This window comes from Chelonia mydas, chromosome 7 (genome assembly GCF_015237465.2).
Source record: "Chelonia mydas isolate rCheMyd1 chromosome 7, rCheMyd1.pri.v2, whole genome shotgun sequence".
Taxonomy (NCBI): Eukaryota; Metazoa; Chordata; order Testudines; family Cheloniidae; genus Chelonia; species Chelonia mydas.
The window spans coordinates 97,890,515-97,912,879 of NC_057853.1; positions in this window are offsets into that span (position 1 = coordinate 97,890,515).

Consider the following 22,365-nt stretch of genomic DNA (forward strand, 5'->3'; position numbering starts at 1 on the left):
TTTACTGGATCATGCTGCTCTTTCCATGGGCTTGTCTATATGAACAATTAGTGCATTGCAAGCTGGGATGTAAATCTACCTCAGAGTACCCTGCTACACAGTAAATGTCTATGTGGTTCCTGCTGCCACACACTAAATGTTATGTAGTATACGTTCATCTACCCCGTTTTGAAACAGGAGTAGATCAATGCACACAAACAAACTTTTAGTATATGGCAGCAGGGTCCATGGCCACTAAGTGCGCACTAGGCTAGTGTGAGGTAGGTTTACATCCCAGCTTGCCACACTCTTACTATTCATACAACAAGCCCTGTGGTGCAACCCAAATTATATCCAACCCAAATTCTGCCATGTTCCCCATCCTGTCCTTCTGCTAGCACAATCAGCTCTCCCTATCTGATCTTCACAATACAGTTCTAGTGACTTCCAGTCACCAGTACTTTCTATATTTCCTTCACACTTCAGCCCCTCTATTTTCACCTCTATCACTCACAACCAGCTCCATTCTTCTCCCAGAGCCACAGTAAACTGCCTTCTACTTTGCAGATATTTTCTGACAGTCTCTGCTGGACATTGACTGCCTAATATCTTAAAATCTTTTCCTCTCTAAGGCTCAACTAGTGATGCATAAAATTTGAAGAAAGTAACCAGCACAGGCAATCATAACAGCAAAAAACCCTTTGTATACAATGCATACAGGTTATCAGCAAAGGTAAACGCTGTGTTTGGGACAAAGTCTTAAATCACAAAGGAGGTTTACCTAACCAAAATTAATCCACACCTTCAAAAATGTCTGGCTTTGTTCAGGACTGTTCACAATTTCTCCATAGCAGTTTGACCATCCCTAATTCCTATAGGCTGTAGCTTTAAATTGTTGCATTGTATCAAGTTTCAGGACACATGACAACTGAATAGGACTTGACCAGGCTTTGGAAAAAATGAAGCCACAAATTGTTGCAGAGGGGAGAGAACTGGTGCAAACATCTTCCATGCATATCAGAGATTTTTGTTTAGCAGTCCTTCCTCCCTACATAAACTTTCCCAATGGCATAACTGGGAAATGAGATTCTCAAAATGATTTTAGTACGAAATTCCTGCTTGTGGATGAAGCACAACTGAACTTCTGTTTTATCATATTTATGTCTGATATTATAACCCAAAGTAAAATTCTCCAAATGGGACACACTGTCTCAGTCGTTTCCCGCTATCTTTTTCTGTCTGAGCCCGATTCTGTTGGACACTCCTTAAAGCTATGTTCTTCTCTGAAAAGTAACTCTAAAGCTGGCACAGTAGGGCTCCATATTTATTGTGTTTCACTGATTCGTTACCAGATTTGTTCAGGTTTCAAGTTTAAAAAAAATGTCAGTTCTAAATGCCAGTCCTGGTAGACTCAGCCTTAGATCATAAAGCCCAACTGGGTTCTTCATTTTCTATGTATCACCACCAGCAAAAGGCTACATTATACCTTCAGTTACACCTATGCAATCCCACTGAAGGACAAGATGGCTACATACCTGTGTTTCAGAAAGCGGAATTTGGCCCACACTTTCTTTACTAATAGTGAGGATGTATGAGAAGGAAAGAACCCCAGCTGGACACTCAGACTGGAGGCTAGATCCTTCCCACTGGCCAAGTTCTGCTTGACACAGGGAAGTAGATTACAGCTCCCTGATCCAAGCCTGTGCTAGCCCAGCCATGAATTAAAGAGCCTAGATGCTATTCTAATTTATGCAGCTGGCTTAGGGTTTCAAAGGGAACATACAGCTTTGGAGGATCACTGTACAAGAGCTACAATCTATCACACCTCTCTCACCCAGCACAACTCTTATTATCTGTACTGCAGTAGCACCTATGAGCCCCAGTCATCATGGACCAGGACCCCGTTGTGCTAGGTGTAATATACAGAACAAAAAGATTTAAGTGGTCTTACGCAGGTATGGATGTGTCTCAGAGTAGAGGACAGCTCAAACAAGCTGAGAGTTCCCCTCTATCAGAAGAACTATCCATTGGTCATTTGCAGGCAGAATCTAGCCCCTTTGTGCCTGCTAAGCAATACATCATGGGGCCAGATCATAACTGAGAATCTGACACTGAGTTCGCAATGCTGGCATTTGGTATAAAAAAAAATTCAAGATGCTTTTAACTGAAAATCAATCACATTTGATATGGAGTCCTCAGGACACAAACATGGAACCTAAACTGTCATTTTTAGAGAGCACAACAGTACTTTAAGAAGCACTTGAAAGCAGTGACAGCTCCAGCCATTCAATTCTCTTTCATGATGTAAGTGGGTCTCATTCTGGTAGCAATGCTTGTCAATTCACAGGTTTCAGAGTAGCAGCCATGTTAGTCTGTATCCGCAAAAAAAAAAGGAGTACTTGTGGCACCTTAGAAACTAACAAATTTATTAGAGCATAAGATTTCGTGAGCTACAGCTCACTGCATCTGATGAAGTGAGATGTAGCTCACGAAAGCTTATGCTCTAATAAATTTGTTAGTCTCTAAGGTGCCACAAGTACTCCTTTTCTTTTATCAATTCACAGTAGCTGCAAATATTTTTAAAATCTGCTTGTGCTCCAGAAGCTATATATTTGAACTTCTGATTCCACAGCATGCACTAACTGCTTGTTCTATTTAACAGAAACTGAGACAATATAGTAAAAAATCTATTAAAATTTATCATAATTCTTTCATTTGTATTCTATATGTATAATTACTTCTACTAATAACTTCAGACTCTTAGTTCAACTTATCTTATTTAGCTACAGAAAAGAAAAATGGTTTTACATGCAAAATAGTTTAAAATAATCAATTTTTTCCCACATGAAACAAAGTACCATTGAGATGAGAAATTTGCTGTAGCCTTGGTGCCACGGCTCTGTGCATTATCAATGTAAACAAAAAATCACACTCTCTTTTATATTCTACAAGGCAGTTCCTGAACTAAATTAAGTATAGTGGGAATTCTGGGATCGTACCAGGTGTGGGAGGGGGCATAGCTGGAGCACACTGTGCTCCAGAGATCCTGGATCAAAGGAACACAAGTTAGAGCAACCCAAACCAGCCCCCAGAATTAAGGAGTGTGGGGATCAGCAAGGTAGCAGAAAGCTATCTTTATCCCCTCCTCTCTCCTTCTCTGGAGTGTCTACCAGAACTCAGGAGCATCTGAGGATCTAAATCCTGGATTCTTGAGAGTGGAGGGGGAACACATTCAACTCTACACAGTCTCCTATTAAAGATCTCTATAATGTTCATTCATTTCATAGCAAAGCTTTGCTAGAGTCAATGGTATTTGTTGCTATTATAATCAATAGTAAGATTAGCTAGATGTCTGTCAATAATCCCCTTCATCAAGAAGGCAGTGTTTAGAGGTGCACTTTCCAACTACTATACAGGGATTTAGCATTAAGACACCAAGAGGATTTGTACAGCTAAATCCCCATTCACTAAAGTGAAACTTTTCCCCTTTGTTTTTAGTGTTAGCTCAACTCATTTCAGCTTGATTATAGTCTTAGAAGTACAGGCAAATACACAACAGCACACCTCATGATTTATGTGCACTGTATAGCCTCCATTGTTGGTGGTGCCACGAGTAATGTCTCTCAGTCTGCAATTAAGACCACTTTGTTTCTGTTGAGACCTGGAATTTAACTCATTTTTGAATCATATGCTGCATTCTTTTTGGAATGTTAGTGAAGTTGAGAGTGTTGGTGAATGTGTACTGACACATACTGTGAGCAATTTTAGCTCTCCCCTAAAACTATTTAATGTTGTACGTGGAACTTTTTAATTAATTCTTGTGACTGGACTGTCTAATTGCTATTTTCTGTTTAACAACTTTTTGCCCACAGACCATTTCAAAAAGGTTAGTTATTGACCTCCTCCCTGATTTATTTGCTTTGAATTGAATAGACATGATGTATTTTTTTTTATCCTGGCAAATATAAGCAATTAAATCAAATTAATTCAGTGTGATTTACTGAAGAAGTGGCTTGTTTCATGTACTGACATCAACAGTGACAACGCTTATACACTGCAGCAAGTCATGCTGGAAATAGCCCTCCTCTGAGACAACAATCCAAGAATCACTCTACACAGCAGAAAGCTGAGTTTCAAATTTTAGAGTGTTTTAGAAAATCCCTTTTAATGCTCTGACTCCGTTTCAACCTGCATAACCATCTCCCATGCAGCAGTGATGGGCAAAGTCAGAGTGACATACTGTCCTTTGGAATTTCCAGGCTAAGGCTCTTGTGGATGATGTCATAATTAGACACTGTGGGTAGTGTATTTTATTCTATTGGGATTTTGGGGGGTGGGTGGGAGGGAAGGGATTGTTCTCAATTCATTGCTTAATTCTCCTTGTATTAAAAGAAGCTGGTGGTATTAAACAGTAGCAATGTCATTCACACTGCTAGACTTAAAGGGGACCTGCACCCCATATTCCTTTTCCCCGTAATCTTTACCTTTTTTACAAATAGCACCTTAGGATACTAAAACTGAAACTATTTCATTTACTTTTCACTATTTATATTTCTTTATTCTGGCTAAAATTTACCTTGGAGTGAAGTATCCACACAAGGTTCTTCATGTCACCTCATTTCTGCTGTGGGGATGAGCAGGGAGAGCTGTAAGCAGAGCAGTCATGCAAGGGACCTCTATCTCTGAACTTGCGTAGAGGGGCTGCAGCTTCTACTCCAACTTTCTGAACCTATTCCCACAGAGAAGAGAGGCTGTAATGTCATCCTGCCCCTGCATTTTACCCCTGTCCCACAAACAACTGCATAATTTACCTGCATAAATCCCAGTTACTCAAGCTTAATGCAGGCGAAGATAATTTCACTCTACTAACATTTTTTCGCAGCTTGCATAGTCTGTTTCATTCATGTATATGTATGCAGTGTCTCCCCTTCATTTATAGTCACTTTCTAGTCAGTTTCACCTTCAGGCTCCCAGGCACTAGCTCAATACTGAATGTTCTTAGATTCTAAGTCCAGAAGGGACCATTGTGATCATCTAGTCTGACCTGTGCATAACACAGGCACAGAACTTCCCCAAACAATTCCTCAAGCAGAGCTTGTAGAAAAACATCCAATCTTGATTTTAAAATCGTCAGTGATGGAGAATCCACCATGACCGTTTGTAAGTTGTTCCAATAGTTAATTACTCTGACTGTTAAAAAGCTATACCTTATTTCCAGTCTGAATACGTCTAGCTTCAACTTCCAGTCATTGGATCATGTTATACCTTTCTCTGCTAGATTGAAGAGACCATTATTAAATATTTCCCCATGTAGAAACTTATAGATTGTAATCAAGTGATCCCTTATCCTTCTTTCTGGTAAGCTAAATAGATTGTGCTCTTTGAGTCTAGCATTATAAGGCAGGTTTTCTTAATACTCTAATAATTTTTGTGGCTCTTCTCTGACTCTTCTCCAATTTATCAACAACCTTCTTAAATTGTGATCACCGGAAGTGGACAAAGTATTCCAGAAGTGATCACACCAGTGCCAAATACAGAGGAAAAATAACCTCTCTACTCATACTTGAGATCCCCCATTATATATCTAAGGATTGCATTATCCCTTTTAGCCACAGTGTCACACTGAGCACTAAAGTTCAGCTGATTATCCACCATTACCCCCAAATCTTCTTCAGGATAGAATCCTCTTTGCTGTAATATAACCTACATTCTTTGTTCCTAGATGTATGAATTTACATTTAGCCATAGTAAAACACATATCGTTTGTTTGTACCCAGCTTACCAAAAGATCCAGATCACTCTGTGAGTGACCTGTCCTCTTTATCATTTACCACTACCCCAAGTTTTGTGTCATCTGAAAACTTTATCAGTGGTGATTATGTTTTCCTCCAGTTCATTAATAAAAATGCTAATATTTGGACTTCAAACACTGATGGGGAATATTTACTTATTTAAATAAAAACCCATGTGCAATTTCTTCTTTAAACTCATATTTCTAGAGGTGTTAAGCTCTGTAAAAGTTGTTTTGGGGTTTTTGTTTGTTTGTTTTTGTTTTGTTTTTTTTACACAGATTAAAAAACAAACCACTTTAGGCTAAACTCAATTGAACAGTGTCTATTTATGGTTATACCAGCATTCTCATTATTGATCCCAATTTTATTTTGTGTGTGACAAGAATCTAAGACTGTAATAAAAAATGCCCTCAAGATTAAAACTTGGCAGTCTGATGCTTTGTCTAGGAACAATTTTATTTTTAAAAAAGTTTGAAAGATCCTGTATTCCTTGCACATCCCAAACTTCCACTGAAATGTTTGGGTTTTTTTTCTTATTACTGTTTGGGTTCTTATGAGTTGCAGGAATAACTGCAATCCTGCAACAAAAACCACTACCACCCACGAAAAGTCAGTTAATGGTATGAGGCTCTTTAAGAACTTTCACTTTAAAAAAAAAAAGAGGGGGTTATTTTTAAAGATGCAAATTGACAGGTGGTGAGTCTGTGATATGGTCTAATAAACTGCTCCACCTATTCAGCGGCAACTTTTCACAAAATTTGCCTGATTATTTTAATGATGATAAATTACTGAGCCTGCACCAACCAAAATCACCATTATATAATATTAAATCATTCTACAGTCATTACATATTTTATCATATAATTACATTTTAAAACTGTATTTTCTACTTTTGAATAATTCACAAATGAAGGAAATTTACTTGAAGAAAACAGATTCTACACAATAACATTGTGACAGAAAGAAATGAAAATAAGGAAACACACATTCAAGACTGACCTGCAATACTGAAGGCATCTCCTTAATGTACTCAGTTGTGCCCATGCATTGCCCTACCCAAGAATCCTTGGACTTTTATTACTTTGGTTAACAATTCACAGTATTTTCAGTGTGCTTTCTGCTTAGTGAAATTACTATTGTGCAACAGACTTCAGCTGTTTTTATGCCAGAGAAATAATAATAAAATCCCCATTTATCAGAGTTTTGTTTTCAGCTAGTATATCACTGTGTTTGCTAGCAGTGAACTGGTAGCTAAATTGGTAGCCAAATTGGCAATCAATGAGCCTTGCTTTTATGTTAATCAGTCCCCTTTTCTTTCTTGGGGCAGACTGTTTGATACATGAGACTCTCAAACTTATTTCAAATACATTTTTATCAGACAAAAGCAGTTCATTCAGCCAAGAGCCTACCATGCCGACATCCCAATTTATGCTGGCTCTCTACAGTGGTTCCAGCTACTGTATTTTGAGTTCACCAGTCCAGAAAGAGGGAACTGGGTCAGGAAGTACTTTAGTTCCTTAAGGGAGGGAAGAGTAAGTGATTCAGAGAATGTGCTCTTCAAGCAGAAGACACTATCCTGCCTCAGTTTCTCAATTGAATTTTAAGGGGGAACAGCATGAGCAAATTAAGCTTGATGGGTTTGTAAAACAAGCAGGGGATTTTGCATAAAATATACTAGTCCTTTTAAAAATGACATAATTTTCTATATTCTAGTTGAAAAGACTCTTAGCACTGTCAAGAAGATTATGCTTCCCTATTGTATTCCTCTGAGGATTTTTTTTTAAAAACTATAGTTACAGTACCTGAGAGTTGTACATTTTCTGAAGAAAAAGTTACATATTGCTGATCTAGGAATTCTAGAGGGATTAAATTAATTTTCTGTTCTCTCATTGTGCTGTGATAGCTGTGCAGCACACTGGGAAATCCACAGGAGGCACCCACTGTGCTCTGCAAAATGAAAAAGAAAATAATTGTATCATGCGAGTGAACTACTATCATAAACAAATTGTAACAATTTAATATGTTTATTGAAAGCTAAATTTTCAGCATTTTCAGCAGGCTCTTGTGCCCTTTGGGATCTATTGTATAGTTCAAACTAGCTAGCTGTCCCCTCCAGCAATAAAATGTTAATAGACTGAAGCTTTTGGATTGCATTACTATGTGAGTGATGCAATTTAATTTTATAAGATGCCATCAATAATACATAAAAGGTATTGTATAACACAATGTGATGACTTTAATTCCTAAAGCAAGTCTGAGGAAACACTAACAAATACAGTATGGTGTAGGTGATGACAGCATTTATATATTCATGTTAAATTCCTTATGCTAAGAAATGGCCAAATAGGCAAGCATATAAAAAAAAATTCAGCCACATTAATGAAGGCATAATTCCAAAAGGTTTTTTCCCCCAACTGAAGCTAGAGCATCTTCTGTCTTTTTGACCTCTAATTAACTGTGCAGGAAATTGGTTGTAAAAGTGTTAATTTCAACAGGTTTAAAATCTGCATTAGGACAGATTCTAATAGATTAATACCTTGGTAAACAGGATTTATTTTGATCCTGGCAATGCAGGCACTGAACTTATCTTCCCTCATGATGATGTAATATCAATCTGTCACTACAGACAGTCATGAGGATAAATCTATACAGATTTTAAGAACTCTTCACCACAAAAGGGATCTGGTTCTTAATGACAGAGACAAGACAACAACAGGGACATACAATAACTAGTAGTCTGATGTCATATCCTGAAATATCAACATACCTTTTTCCTGAAAATATAGGCCCCTGATTTACCAAGGACAGGTTTAATTTTCTTTTTAACTCAGCTGGGTGAGGTGATTGGTCAAGCCATTCCCCTGACATTCTCTGTGGCTGGAGTCCTCTCTAATGATGGGGTTTAGAAGTGCTATAGCTCACCACAGTTTTGAGGGGCAAGAGTGAGTGGGTCACAGGATGCAATGAATGACAGGACTGGGAGAGGAGGACTTTTCATATCCAACACACATTAGATGCACCTCTTGTTCATGTCCATTTCTGTGCACGAGGAAAATACATTGAGGGATTTCATTCATGAGCTGCTTCAGAGCAGCAGCCGTGTTAGCCTGTATTCGCAAAAAGAAAAGGAGTACTTGTGGCACTTAGAGACTAACCAATTTATTTGAGCATAAGCTTTCGTGAGCTACAGCTCACTTCATTGGATCTGTTTCCTATTGGGTGGGGCCTATCTAGGATCCTAGTCCTAGTTAACGCCTTTTATGGCCACATGGCAAGGGGGTAACTATTGGAAGTTTAACTATTGAGTGAGCCATGTTCGAGGTTTCTTGTTCAATTTGATAATAAGATAATAAGACACTTAAGCCATAAACCATGTGTGGAATCCTTATCTGCCAGCTCTGAATAGCAGCACAAGTTTGAACTCTGCAAATACAGTTGTTAGAGTTCATGTTGTTACTGAATGTGATGTGTAAAATGTTTGTGTTAGATGATGCATATATCAAAAGACATCAATGCTACAAAAATATGTAGTTATTACTAAATGTTATATCACCAAAAGATCAGTTCAATAAACTAAGGCCAGCTCTAGAAAATTTGCCAGTATAGTAATGTCAATCCTGGGTGTGGTTATAGGGGCATAAAAGTACTTTTGCTAGTATTGCTTATTTTGCCTGGCAACCCTTCTCTCGTGCATACCTGATGAAATACATAATCTACAGAAACAGACATTTTGGTAAGGTTTAAAAAGAAACTTGGGCCAAATTCTCAACTGGTATAAGTCTGGATAGCTCCACAGAAAGCAAAGGAAACTTGCAGACTTACAACAGCTGGAGATCTGGTTTGTATTGTGCATGTTGAGTGCTTTACTCAAAAATAAAAACTGAAATTCACACCTACATATCTTTTTAAGCCAACATACACAGATAAAGTAGGTAGTGTATGATGTACAGAGATACAACAATGATTGGGCACTACATAGTTGGCACAAGGGAAACTTCACATTTTTAGCTGCATAGAAAAAGTTTACTAACGGGTATAGTTTATTATTCTAGTTCTTAACATGCATAGCACTTATTGTCAGCTTAGAAAATATTTATAAGGAAAATGAGGTGTGAAATATTCTGCAGAAAGTAGGTCCAAAAATAAAATCACTCTTCATAAGAATATTCTCTGAACCATTCTTATGAGAAGACCAGGCTTTTCAAATTTGCAGCTGATGTGCTAGGTTGTGACATCTGAAATCAGTTTTTAACATGACATGAGAGATCCAATCTGACAGGCTGAATCAGCTGAAGAGGCAGCAACTGAAGTCTTAAAAAACATGCTTTTTCTGAGCACTGCAGCTTTGAGAAAAGCACCATTTAAAAAAATAATAAAGTTGCACACCCAGTGCCTGCTACCACACTCTTAGCTGAATTTCATAGTCCATATAGGTCACACAAACATGGCATGTTTTAGGGGTACCTATATACTTGCAATGTAAATACACTTTCTTTATTACTTGACTATTTCATAGTGTATATTCCTATTTCAAATCCTAGACATCATATACAAATAGTACCAATTTTCTTATGGGGAATATTTTAAAATGAATTTTCTATCTGTGAAAAGTGACAAATTAACGACCTTGTAGACTGAAATGTAAGCCCGGCTCCCACTTCACCCTGCCTCCTATTGATAATTAGTATGATTAATTTTATAGCACCTACAAGTGTGTTAGGTACATCATAGAAGGGAAATTTCTGCCCTAAAGAGCTTACAGTCTAAACAATGAATGTGACAGAAGAGAGGAACATAACAGATAACAGAGAAGGTCAGGAAGGACTCGGATTAAAGATATTTGATCAGATGACCTCTCAGTATAGATAGATGTGGGCCAAATTTAGAGCTGATGAGTAAGGCTGTGTAAATTAGTTGCCATCAAACTTATACTCCGTTAAATTCCCTTATGCCTACTTACATCCATTCTCCTTGTATATGAGGGAGTCTAAGATGCTGTAATTTACATGTCAGTGAGCCAGAAGAAGGTATAAGTTAAAACAAAGTGGCAAATACTTAAACTTACTCCTAATTAAACAACCTTCTGGCTCCTCATTGCACCACTGTACATTGATTGTATAGAAATAGGTCAAAGGAAGTCTGAGTGTAAGACTGAATGTAATAATGTCTAATTTACAGTATTTTATCCATCAGATCTGAATTTAGGCCATATGAGACATGAGTCAAGATTTTATTTTCAATTTAACATACACAGACACACATTCACATGTCTCAGCTCTGGCCTGAAAAAGACCTATTTCCAGTTATTGCACTTCATGTTCCAAGTCCAAGCATTCCTTGGCCCCTCTGAAGTGTAAAAACTAAAAAAGTTCACTAAATCTCAACACGCTGTATCATCTCTATTAACATGTAATTGAACAAATTAAAAGAAAGGATTTTTGTCTGTGTTTCTCTCCTCTTTCTTGGTTCACTTCTTAACCTAAGCTGGAGTCCAGCAGATGGTAGTTGCTATAATACGCTGATGATGACAAAAAATGTATTCTAGAAAGAAGCAGAAGAACAAAGGGCACATTGCCCATTGTTAAGAAATGTTGAAAATGGCCAAGAATGAAGAAAAAGTGGTGAGTTAGACTCAGTGGGGGCCAAATCCAGTTCACCCCAATGGCCCTCCCATAACAAATCATGGCACTTCCAAGCTACCTACGCTGCCAAGAGTCTCTTTCTCCAGAATCCCAAGGAGGGTTCAATATAGTCCGGTACTGGGTTATTTTGGATCTAAATGTTGTGGATCCTTATGCACCCTCTCAATACCAGGGCCTATTACCATGAAATGATGGATCCATTGATGGAAAGGAAATGAGAGAGGTGATTACATTTGCATCACAAATCCCATATTCAGTAAATTCATTTGGATAAACACTATTTTCAGCAATATCATCAGACTCAACTATGAAGTTCTGTGCTGCAAGTTGATTTCTTGGCTTGATAAAGGGAAAAAATGCCTCCAATTAATTCTCTGCTGCAATTCAAGGTGATGAAGGCAGAGGACAGAAAGTGATAGAATGGGCAACAGCCTACTTATTAAGGGCCTCATCCAAAGCCCAAAACATTGAAATTAATGAGACCTCCATCGGCTCAGTTAGATCAAGCTCTAAAATGAGTTTGCCAGACAAGTCCGGCATCCCACCAGCCTCCTCCACCAACTTACTGTGATTTTAAATCTGACTTTAAAATCGGATGGCTTTATGAAGAAGCATGTGCAGAGATTTCAAACTCTTTCCTCATATGTTTTCTTGCTCACATATTTTTGATATTTCTCCCACCTCAAAAACTATATTAATAGAAAGAAAAGGAGTACTAGTGGTACCTTAGAGACTAACCAATTTATTTGAGCATAAGCTTTCGTGAGCTACAGCTCACTTCATCGGATGCATTCAGTGGACTGTGGCAGTCCACTGAATGCATCCGATGAAGTGAGCTATAGCTCACGAAAGCTTATGCTCAAATAAATTGGTTAGTCTCTAAGGTGCTACTAGTACTCCTTTTCTTTTTGCATATACAGACTAACACGGCTGCTACTCTGAAACCTATATTAATAGAGGATATTTGGAGCATGATTTTTGTTAATGATAGACTCACAGGCCTGACTTCATATTCATCAGCTGTTGTGCCACGGCCATCATATTATTAGCATAAGCACAAAAAATTAATAAGTAATTAACCCTTGGGCTATCACAGATGCCTATAGGCATCAACCCACCACATTCATGTATAAGATGGGAAATATAGCAGTTGTCTAAGATTGCATAATCTGCCTTTGAAGATTTCCATTTAGACTGAAGAAGTTCCAACCAGATAAGGGAAAAGTGCTTTCTGGAATATGAGAAGATATGAAAGGAGAGCATATTCTAGTTCCATTATCCTTCATCATCATTTGCCCTTCTTAAACAATATATTCTAAATTAGGGGCATATTGTCATTTCACAAACAGTCAATACAGTGATCTGAAGGGAAAAGTTGCAGTCTGTATGCAAAACAGCATGTATCCAGAGTCCAAACAGCAAGGAAGTAAAAAAACAGCTTGAAAAACGATGACTTGTTTTCAGAGCAGTGGGAAAGATCTCTGCCCACTAAAAGCAACAGACCTATGTTGTCATTAGTTTATAATTACATATAGGTGTGATTGTTTCCTCTATTATTAACTCTCAGTATCAATGCTGTTTTAGAAGATTTTCATTTTTTATTTTAAGATGTCCAGAAACATTAATAGGTAGGGATTTATTACTCCATTCTAGCATTTATAAGGAGTCAATAATCTGCTATTTGAATGACTTACAGAAGTAATATGAAGTAAACCAGCAGATACTCTGGGCCAGATATAGGCCTTCTGTGCCACTTCAGTGGCTGTGAAGCTCTCTTAACCTGCCAATTAAAGATTCCCCCTCATATAGAGAAAATCCCTATGTGGTATAGAACCAGCTCTACACCACTCCAGCTCACAAGCACCTGATCTGGGTACGTGGGGAGTTGTGGTGTGGCTAGGGGAAGAGATGCAGGGACCCTCTGTACTGCAATGATCCCTAGCTGTCATTACCACTTGCTTGGGGCCAGTACCAGTTGGTGCAGGTTAGAGCAGCCTTTAGTCTGCTCTAACTTGCACCAGTGGAAGAACTGACATCTGGTCAACCCCACAATTGAAAGTGGACTTATAATGGTGGCAAAAAGCCATTTTTGTATCCCACTTGTGTCTGACACTAGTCGGAGTTTAGATGGGACCCAGTTTCTATTCTAAACCCCCTTTGCAGTAGTTAATCATTTTCCCAAATATTTTACTCTTTAGCTGAATTTTCTCATGCTTCAGCTTAGCCCCAAAAAGGGTATAGAAATGCTCATTACTATCACATATCCATGTTTTCTCCTCACTCCTTTGAAATCTAGAATTTTCCAACCTCTGATTGGGAAACTGGATGAACCTTAATTAGGGGAGACTGTGGATTCATCCCTTCCTGCTTTTGGCATCGGAAAGAGTGCCTCAAACGCAACTGGTCATCTCCGTGAAGTAGCATAAAAGCTCCTTATGGTGTATAACTGTTGATTTTCAGACCTGCTGGAGGCTATCTGAAAATTTAGAGGTTTCAGAGTAACAGCCGTGTTAGTCTGTATTCGCAAAAAGAAAAGGAGTACTTGTGGCACCTTAGAGACTAACCAATTTATTTGAGCATAAGCTTTCGTGACCTACAGCTCCCTTCATCGGATGCATACTGTGGAAAGTGTAGAAGATCTTTTTATACACACAAAGCATGAAAAAATACCTCCCCCCACCCCACTCTCCTGCTGGTAATAGCTTATCTAAAGTGATCACTCTCCTTACAATGTGTATGATAATCCAGTTGGGCCATTTCCAGCACAAATCCAGGTTTTCTCACCCCCCCACACACACACACACACATATACACACAAACCCACTCTCCTGCTGGTAATAGCTTATCTAAAGTGACCACTCTCCTTACAATGTGTATGATAATCAAGGTGGGCCATTTCCAGCACAAATCCAGGGTTTAACAAGAACGTCTTGGGGGGGGGAGGGGTAGGAAAAAACAAGGGGAAATAGGTTACCTTGCATAATGACTTAGCCACTCCCAGTCTCTATTCAAGCCTAAGTTAATTGTATCCAATTTGCAAATGAATTCCAATTCAACAGTTTCTCGCTGGAGTCTGGATTTGAAGTTTTTTTGTTGTAATATCGCATCTTTCATGTCTGTAATCGCGTGACCAGAGAGATTGAAGTGTTCTCCGACTGGTTTATGAATGTTATAATTCTTGACATCTGATTTGTGTCCATTTATTCTTTTACGTAGAGACTGTCCAGTTTGACCAGTGTACATGGCAGAGGGGCATTGCTGGCACATGATGGCATATATCACATTGGTGGATGTGCAGGTGAACGAGCCTCTGATAGTGTGGCTGATGTTATTAGGCCCTGTGATGGTGTCCCCTGAATAGATATGTGGGCACAGTTGGCAACGGGCTTTGTTGCAAGGATAGGTTCCTGGGTTAGTGGTTCTGTTGTGTGGTATGTGGTTGCTGGTAAGTATTTGCTTCAGGTTGGGGGGCTGTCTGTAGGCAAGGACTGGCCTGTCTCCCAAGATTTGTGAGGGTGTTGGGTCATCCTTCAGGATAGGTTGTAGATCCTTAATAATGCGTAGGAGGGGTTTTAGTTGGGGGCTGAAGGTGATGGCTAGTGGCATTCTGTTATTTTCTTTGTTGGATACAATTAATTTAGGCTTAAATAAAGACTGGGAGTGGATGGGTCATTACACAGAGTAAAACTATTTTCCATGTTTATTCCCCCCCCCCCGCCATCCCCCGCTGTTCCTCAGACGTTCTTGTCAACTGCTGGAAATGGCCCACCTTGATTATCACTACAAAAGGTTCTCCCCTTGCCCCCCGCTCTCCTGCTGGTAATAGCTCACCTTGCCTGATCACTCTCATTACAGTGAGTATGGTAACACCCATTGTTTCATGTTCTCTGTGTATATAAATCTCCCCACTGTATTTTCCACTGAATGCAACCCATGAAGTGAGCTGTAGCTCACGAAAGCTTATGCTCAAATAAATTTGTTAGTCTCTAAGATGCCACAAGTCCTCCTTTTCTTCTTGTTGTTTTTGTGGATACAGACTAACACGGTTACCCCCTGATACTTGATCAGTGGAGTTGGTGTGGCTTCACTGAAGTCTATGTCAGATGAGTAGGCAATCCAATATGTACTGCATCAGCTGTGCTCAAACGTTCTTGAATGAAGCATAAACCAAGTCACTTACGCCATTTCTACCACTGAAGGAATTCAAAATGGATGTACCAAGTGCAAGTTAAAAGTAAACTGAACTGATAAAAACAACTCACGGTTTTAAGCCCAGTTAACAGTACTCTGATTTTGTTGTTATACTTCATAGTGCAATTGCCAAAATGTAAAAAATAAACATTACTTCTAGATGAGAAACTTACTACTAGTTCAGACAGGGAGAGACCAATTCATTTTTTTTAAATAGTTGGAAAATTGGGTATTTTTGAAAATGTGCTTTGTGGATATAAACTAGTTTCTCCCTGCAGATCTGTAATTTCTGAGGAAACCTCTATGAATCTTGTAAAACATGCTGTATGAATAATTTGTAAAACAATTATCAGCCGAAGTAAATATGTGGCCTGACAATTTGAAATATGTGCTCAGAAAGATGAAGGAATAATTGCATTGAGACAAATTCATCTCCAGGATGTGACTCTATTAAGTTCAATGGAATCACACCAGGGATGAGTTTGGCACACTGGGGCGTGTATAGTGTAGAGAGGCTTTGCAAATTTCCCCAGGCAGCTCTGACAATGCATGTCAATTCTAAGCCAGAGCACACCCCTTATTGTAGTCCTGGGGCTCCCTTGAGCACAGGCAGGCCATTTTACCAAATTATGTGGTGATTTTGTGATGCTAATAAAAGGCTAAGATGTGATCATAATTCACTTGAGATCTACAACAGTATTTGATGCCAGGTCCTTGGAGGCAAAAGACAATTGAACTATGCCTGTGCATTTTCTAACCCTCAGAAGAGGCATAATAAATTATCACTTCACACAAGGCCAGAGGAAAGGAAGGCATACCAGGGGCATTCATCAGTGTGCATTTGAGGAACTTCTCTACTGAGGTTCTAAAAAGGCTGTAATTTTTTGAATGAACATCAAAAGAAAAATTAGTGTGGTATCAAAGATTTCTTGGGATTCTAAATGTGTGTGTGTAATGTGTGTGTAACCACAGTGCTGCATAATTAAAATGTAAAAATTAAAATTAATAATCTATTGGGGAGATTGTCCAGGACCAGTTCTTGGGAAACTTTTCTGGTTCAAGAACAAAAACAAAAAAACCCAACTAAACTAATACTTTTAGCACCCCTGTTGAAAATGTCAGAAGACTCACGTGTAGCTGAGGCTTGATTTGACATGAGTAATTAACACATGGAGGGAGGCCTCATTTCTTGGAAGACAGAATTATGGAGTTAAACAGATCATTAAATAAAGATAAGTAAATAGGTTGGTAGGCTAAACATGTGTAGCTGTAGTCGTGTCCGCCCAGGATATTAGAGAGACAAGGTGAGTGAGGTAATATCTTCTATTGGACCAACTTCTGTTGGTGAGAAAGAAGCTTTTGAGCCACACAGAGCTCTTCTTCATGTCTGGGAAAGGTATTCTGAGTACCACAGTAAAATGCAAGATGGAACTGACTGTTTAGTGTAAGTAATTAGCACATACAACAATGGAAGATATTGAATTTAGCCATCTGGAATGGAAGCTCCACAACATGAAGAAAAAGGAAGCAAAATTTAACAGCAACATCTACTTCCTGAACAAATGCAAGAAACAAAACATCATCCCCAGTGGTCTCACCATCTATAACCTTCTGACATTTACCTTGAATGGTCCCTTAGAATATGTGCTAACTACTTATGCTACAAAATCTGCTCCATCTTGCATTTTGCTGTTATGCTGGAAGTACCTTTCCCAGACCTGTAAAGCAGCTGTGTGTGGCTCGAAAGCTTGTCTCTCTCATCAACAGAAGGTGGTCCAATAAAATATATTCCCTCATTCACCTTGTCTCTCTAGTAGGCTAAAAAGACAGAATGTCTGAGCCAGCTAAAAGAAGAGGGAGAATACTCAAGGAACCACTTACTAACAATAGACAAAATAAGTTAGGAACGTAGAGCTGAGGTCAAGCATGGACAATGCATGGACGAGCATGCTGCATGGGGATTGGTTCCTGCAAAGTACCCAAACCAATCCAAAGATGTGTGATGCAATGTATAGTAAATGCAATGTAATGTGTAAGTGTATATAAAGGAAGAGGTTTTCTGTTTAACTTTGGATGTGTGGTACGTCGTATACCTACCCCCTGTTCTTGAGTCTGATAAACTCAACATAGCTTTGCAGTCTGCCAAATAAAGGAACCGAAGTGACAAACTCTGGAATCAAACTGAGTTTTTTGGATCCCAGAGAACTGGATGAAGTGTTCTCCCAGAACTGGGCAAGCTGTTCTGGATAAGCTGAGTGAAAAAGATCTCAGAGAGAATCCCAACACCACTAAGGACAGAATGAGGATGTAGACTGAATACAGAGACCCTGGAATTCATAAATACCTTTCCTAATTTTTTTCTTTAAATAGCCCCACACCTCTCCTATACACATTCTCCAAAATGAGTCCATTAAGTGATGGGTCAGGTTGACAGTGGCTGTTCATCAATATAGAGAGTATTTTAACACAGGAAACGTTAACACACCATATTCTAAAGCTCTTCAAATTAAATAAAGTAAATGACTTTTCAAAAACTAGCAGCTTATATTATGGGAAATTCTACTCCCCCCTATCCTACTGTGGGCTCTGGCTGGGGATGAGGGGTTGGGGAGAGAGGCTGGATCAGAGGTAGATAGGATGAGACCTACAGAGAACAGCACCATGGGCACTCCACATGCCACTCCATGGGGAGGTGAGGGGGAGGGAGATAGGGTGGAGAAGTGCAAGGACAAAGCCAGTGAATACATACCTATCCAGTTTTTTGGCCACTGAGGGCAACAAGACAGGAGGCTTCTGCAACCCTGAGCTGCAGCAGCTGCTGTGGAGTGACACTGCTGACACTCCACAGCCTATGAGGAGAGTATTTCTCTCCTTGCTTCAGCCCCTTCAAAATATCAGAGCACAGCCCAGTTACCTGGGTGTTAACTGGGATATGGATTTGTGTGTGATAAAGATAGTTCACATCAAAATATAAGAAGAATTTTGCCATGCAAACATTTGTATTTGTTTACACAGTTTAAGTAAAAGTATCCCACAAACCATTTAACTTCTATTTATATGCAGATAGTTCTGTTGCATACATGAATGACTCCACAGTTACTTCAACAGTGAACTAATATGCTTTCTGCATAGATACTAATCATCTTTTGTCTCTGTTTCTTTCATTGTTTTACTCTCTCCCCCATCTCAGAGCTCAAACTTTTAAAAAAAATACACAATGTCCGGATTATCCCCATAGAGCCCAGGAGCAGAAGGGAAAACTAAGATCCAAGTTGATCTCCTTGGAAAAGAAAGGCATGAAATGAGGGGGGGAAGCAGTCTGTGGTTTCATCTAATCCCTTTCATCATTAAATTGAGGCTCTTCCAGATTTTGGATACAGCACCATCTGTTCGACATCATCCCCAGGTAAACATAGATCTCCGAGTGGATATCAGATTGAAACTTAATGGTGCTTAAAGCACCATTATTAAATTTCCTGGTTCTCCTCCATACCTGCTGCTATGAAACCACAAAGGGGCCCAGTGTAAGAACCTGCAGGACTAGAACTTGGGGCATTCCAGTCCACTGATGCTTCTGCGAAGCTAGGCTTTTCAGGAAGTACTGCCCAGGAGGGCCTGCGTGGCAGCCCCTCACAGCCCCACTGATTGGCTGATGCTAATATTAAAACCAGCAAGCCATCATGGAGCATTGTCTGAGCAACAATACAGACTGCCAGCCTGCTTCCACTCCAGACCCTGGTTGCTGTAGACTCCAGACTCAGGGTTCTGACCCTGGTTTGTGCTGGACTTTGCTATTTGCTTGTTGTCTGTAACTTAGCACCTGACTCCAGCTTCCTGATATCCTCACCCAGCTCAACCCTGCCTGCAACTTGGTGCCTGACCCTGACTTCCTGGCTAGTTCACTCCCAACCCCATTACTCGTCTCCTGACTGCAATTTAGCAGCTGGCACTCAAGCAGCCCATGGCCTGGCCCTGACACATTGCACATTGTTCCTGAAGGAACCATACTACCAGTGGTTACAAAAGCCCAGGGGAGCAGCACATAGCCCAGACTTCCATTCAGATACCCCTACCTGTGCAGCTTCTCCTTTCCAGTCAGACCCCAAGGTCTGTAAGACTGGGAGAGGTCAAGCACTGATGTCTCTGAAGACATCTCTAATCACAGGGGAATAAATGTTTAGAAACTTAGCAGGGCCAACCATGGAGTTTTCTGAGGCCTGTGACACTTCTCTTGGTTTTCTCAACAATAGAATAGGCCAGAAACTTTATTAGAAAAGTCACTTTTGTGAATGCTTTTGAGCTTTTTTGTAGGCTAATGACTAGTTTCAGAAGCCATCCTATTGGTGGTAATTGGCATAAATGAAACAAGTAGATTGCTCATGACTTGTTCATTTTAATATATACTGATTACAGTGTTTCCTTCCAGGCACTTAATATTGGAAAAAGCCCAAGATTTCCTGTGAGTCACTGTAAGTAGTTAAGTATCTCAGGTTCCGGTAAAACAGAGTCCAAAGGTACAGCCCAATTTTCAAACTTTAACTCTTAACTAAACTTCAAGTAAAAAATATAACTTTAGTTGCTTAACTTTAGGCAACCAAGTCTGAAAATGGGGCTCTTTAAAATACTCATCCAATTCTGATTTCTGGTATGGCCATTTTGTGGTTAGCTTGCTACAGAAAAGAGACTGTAAAATTCACGTCTGTCTAGTCGGAAATTTATCAGGTGCAGGAAGAATCCTTAAGTACCACAGAATCAATGTAGCAATTTCATGGCACCCTTTCTCACAGTTTATAATGTAAGAGCAATGTCTAAGGAAAGGGGGCAGGGGTTCAGAACAGTGCTGTGCTCCAGCTTTTGCCTGAGGCTGCTCTAGACAGCAAAGAGATTTGAATTGAACCCCCTACGCACACATGGCTCCTGAGGAACAAGAAAATTTGAGAACTGGAATTTAGTGGTTTGTCGTCTCCGAAAAGGCACAAATTTAGAGTGAAAACTTCAATTTTCAAAATTTTGAATCTTGAAATTATTTCCAAGATCAAAATATGAACATTTCCAAAAATATTTCAGGACTACAAAAATAGCTTGGAATGGAAGTACAGTAAATTTGCTGTGAGAAGTCACATCACTTTTTTCAGTTTTTTCCTGGTCCTTTGTATCACTGGGTATTTTGCAAAATCAGCTCTGGTGTTGAACTTGCAAACCTTTTAGGCAGTTGGTAAGATTTCAGAATATAGCAGTCCATCAATAACTGAAGTCAGAAGTGTTGGGCACTAAATCTTCAGCATCAATTTACACATTAATTACACATATCTGTATTTTGTCTCACAATGTAGCGCATTTTACTCGTGATTAGGAAATATGGTATCAATATCAGGTTTCAGAGTTAGGGTGATTAATTTGATTTCCCTAAATTCATGTGAATGATTTTATAGTTATTGTTACTCTAGGCTTGAACTTTATGGCTCATTTCTAATAGTCAAGTGATTAAGTGTCCACAGTATCCTGCTAAACTACAAAGTCTATATATGTCAATATTCATTAGTGTTTTGGCACCTAAAATGTAGAGGTTTCAGGGCTTAGTCTCAAATGAGTACATTATTTCCTATTAACAGTGATAATAAAGGTTATACACATGCATTGAGAAGATATCAGATGTAATATTTTTGGCAGCTGTATAGGGTGGATTTGAAATAAGAGATGGTTGGTTTGTCTTTTTAAAAGAATGTTTACAGTAATACATTAAAAAACAAGAAAAATCAAAAGTTGCATTTATTTCAGGTCCTACATATTAACATTTGTACATACATCTGCTAGTGGAACTCTTAATCATATGCTTAATTTTAAGCATGTGAGCAATCCCATTGATTTAAGCACCTACTAGATACTAACCCTCTTTGTAAAGCACTTTGAGATCTACAGATGAAAAATGCTAATATAAGAGCTAGTTATTAATATATACCTTGCTGAATTGGGTCCTTAAAGTATATTCATAATTTTATCTCTGTAAGATTTAGGACTAAAACTTATTGCACTGTTTTGGGAATTATTTAGCACTGGAATTATCATATCTCATTTCATTAGAATATCAACAATATTCCCTAAGAATGTGCAACCTAAAGCCATGTTACTTATTTAAAAGGATGGTCACTATCATTACATTGTACCTGGAGCAGAGTGCAGAACAGCAACTGCACTGGCCTGGTAAGGGGCAGAGTTCACAAAATTCAAAATGCAACCATTCACTTCTCCTCTATTGAAAACCAAAGGATTTTTCTCACCATTCAGTGCCTTGCATTTTGGTGGTGTAAACAGAGGAAATTAACACCAGAGTTCTTCCTCTAATGTAACTGACAGGAGAGAAAGAATTAGATTTAACAAACCTTTGTGCAACACTGAACAAAAATCCAGGTTTCACCATAAAAGGCTCATCAGTGGAAAAACACAAATTGCTCAGGAAAATTTCCATTATTATAACTTTTCCATTTCCATTACAAACTTAGGGAGGGATTCTGTTCTCCTACTCACCAGTGTGAAATAGTGTTTGAGAGAGGGCAGAAGGGTAGAACTTTCATACATAAAAGGGAATAGTCATATTGATTAGAATATCTTGTCTAATGTTGTCAGAATGTTGTCTGAATTAGATTGTAAACTCCTTGGAACAAGGACTGTACTACTAATGTTTGACCACCACCAAAAACACTGTCAGATAAATATTACTTATGTCAAAAAACTTGTTCCAATCCAAACTTCTTCCAGCAGAT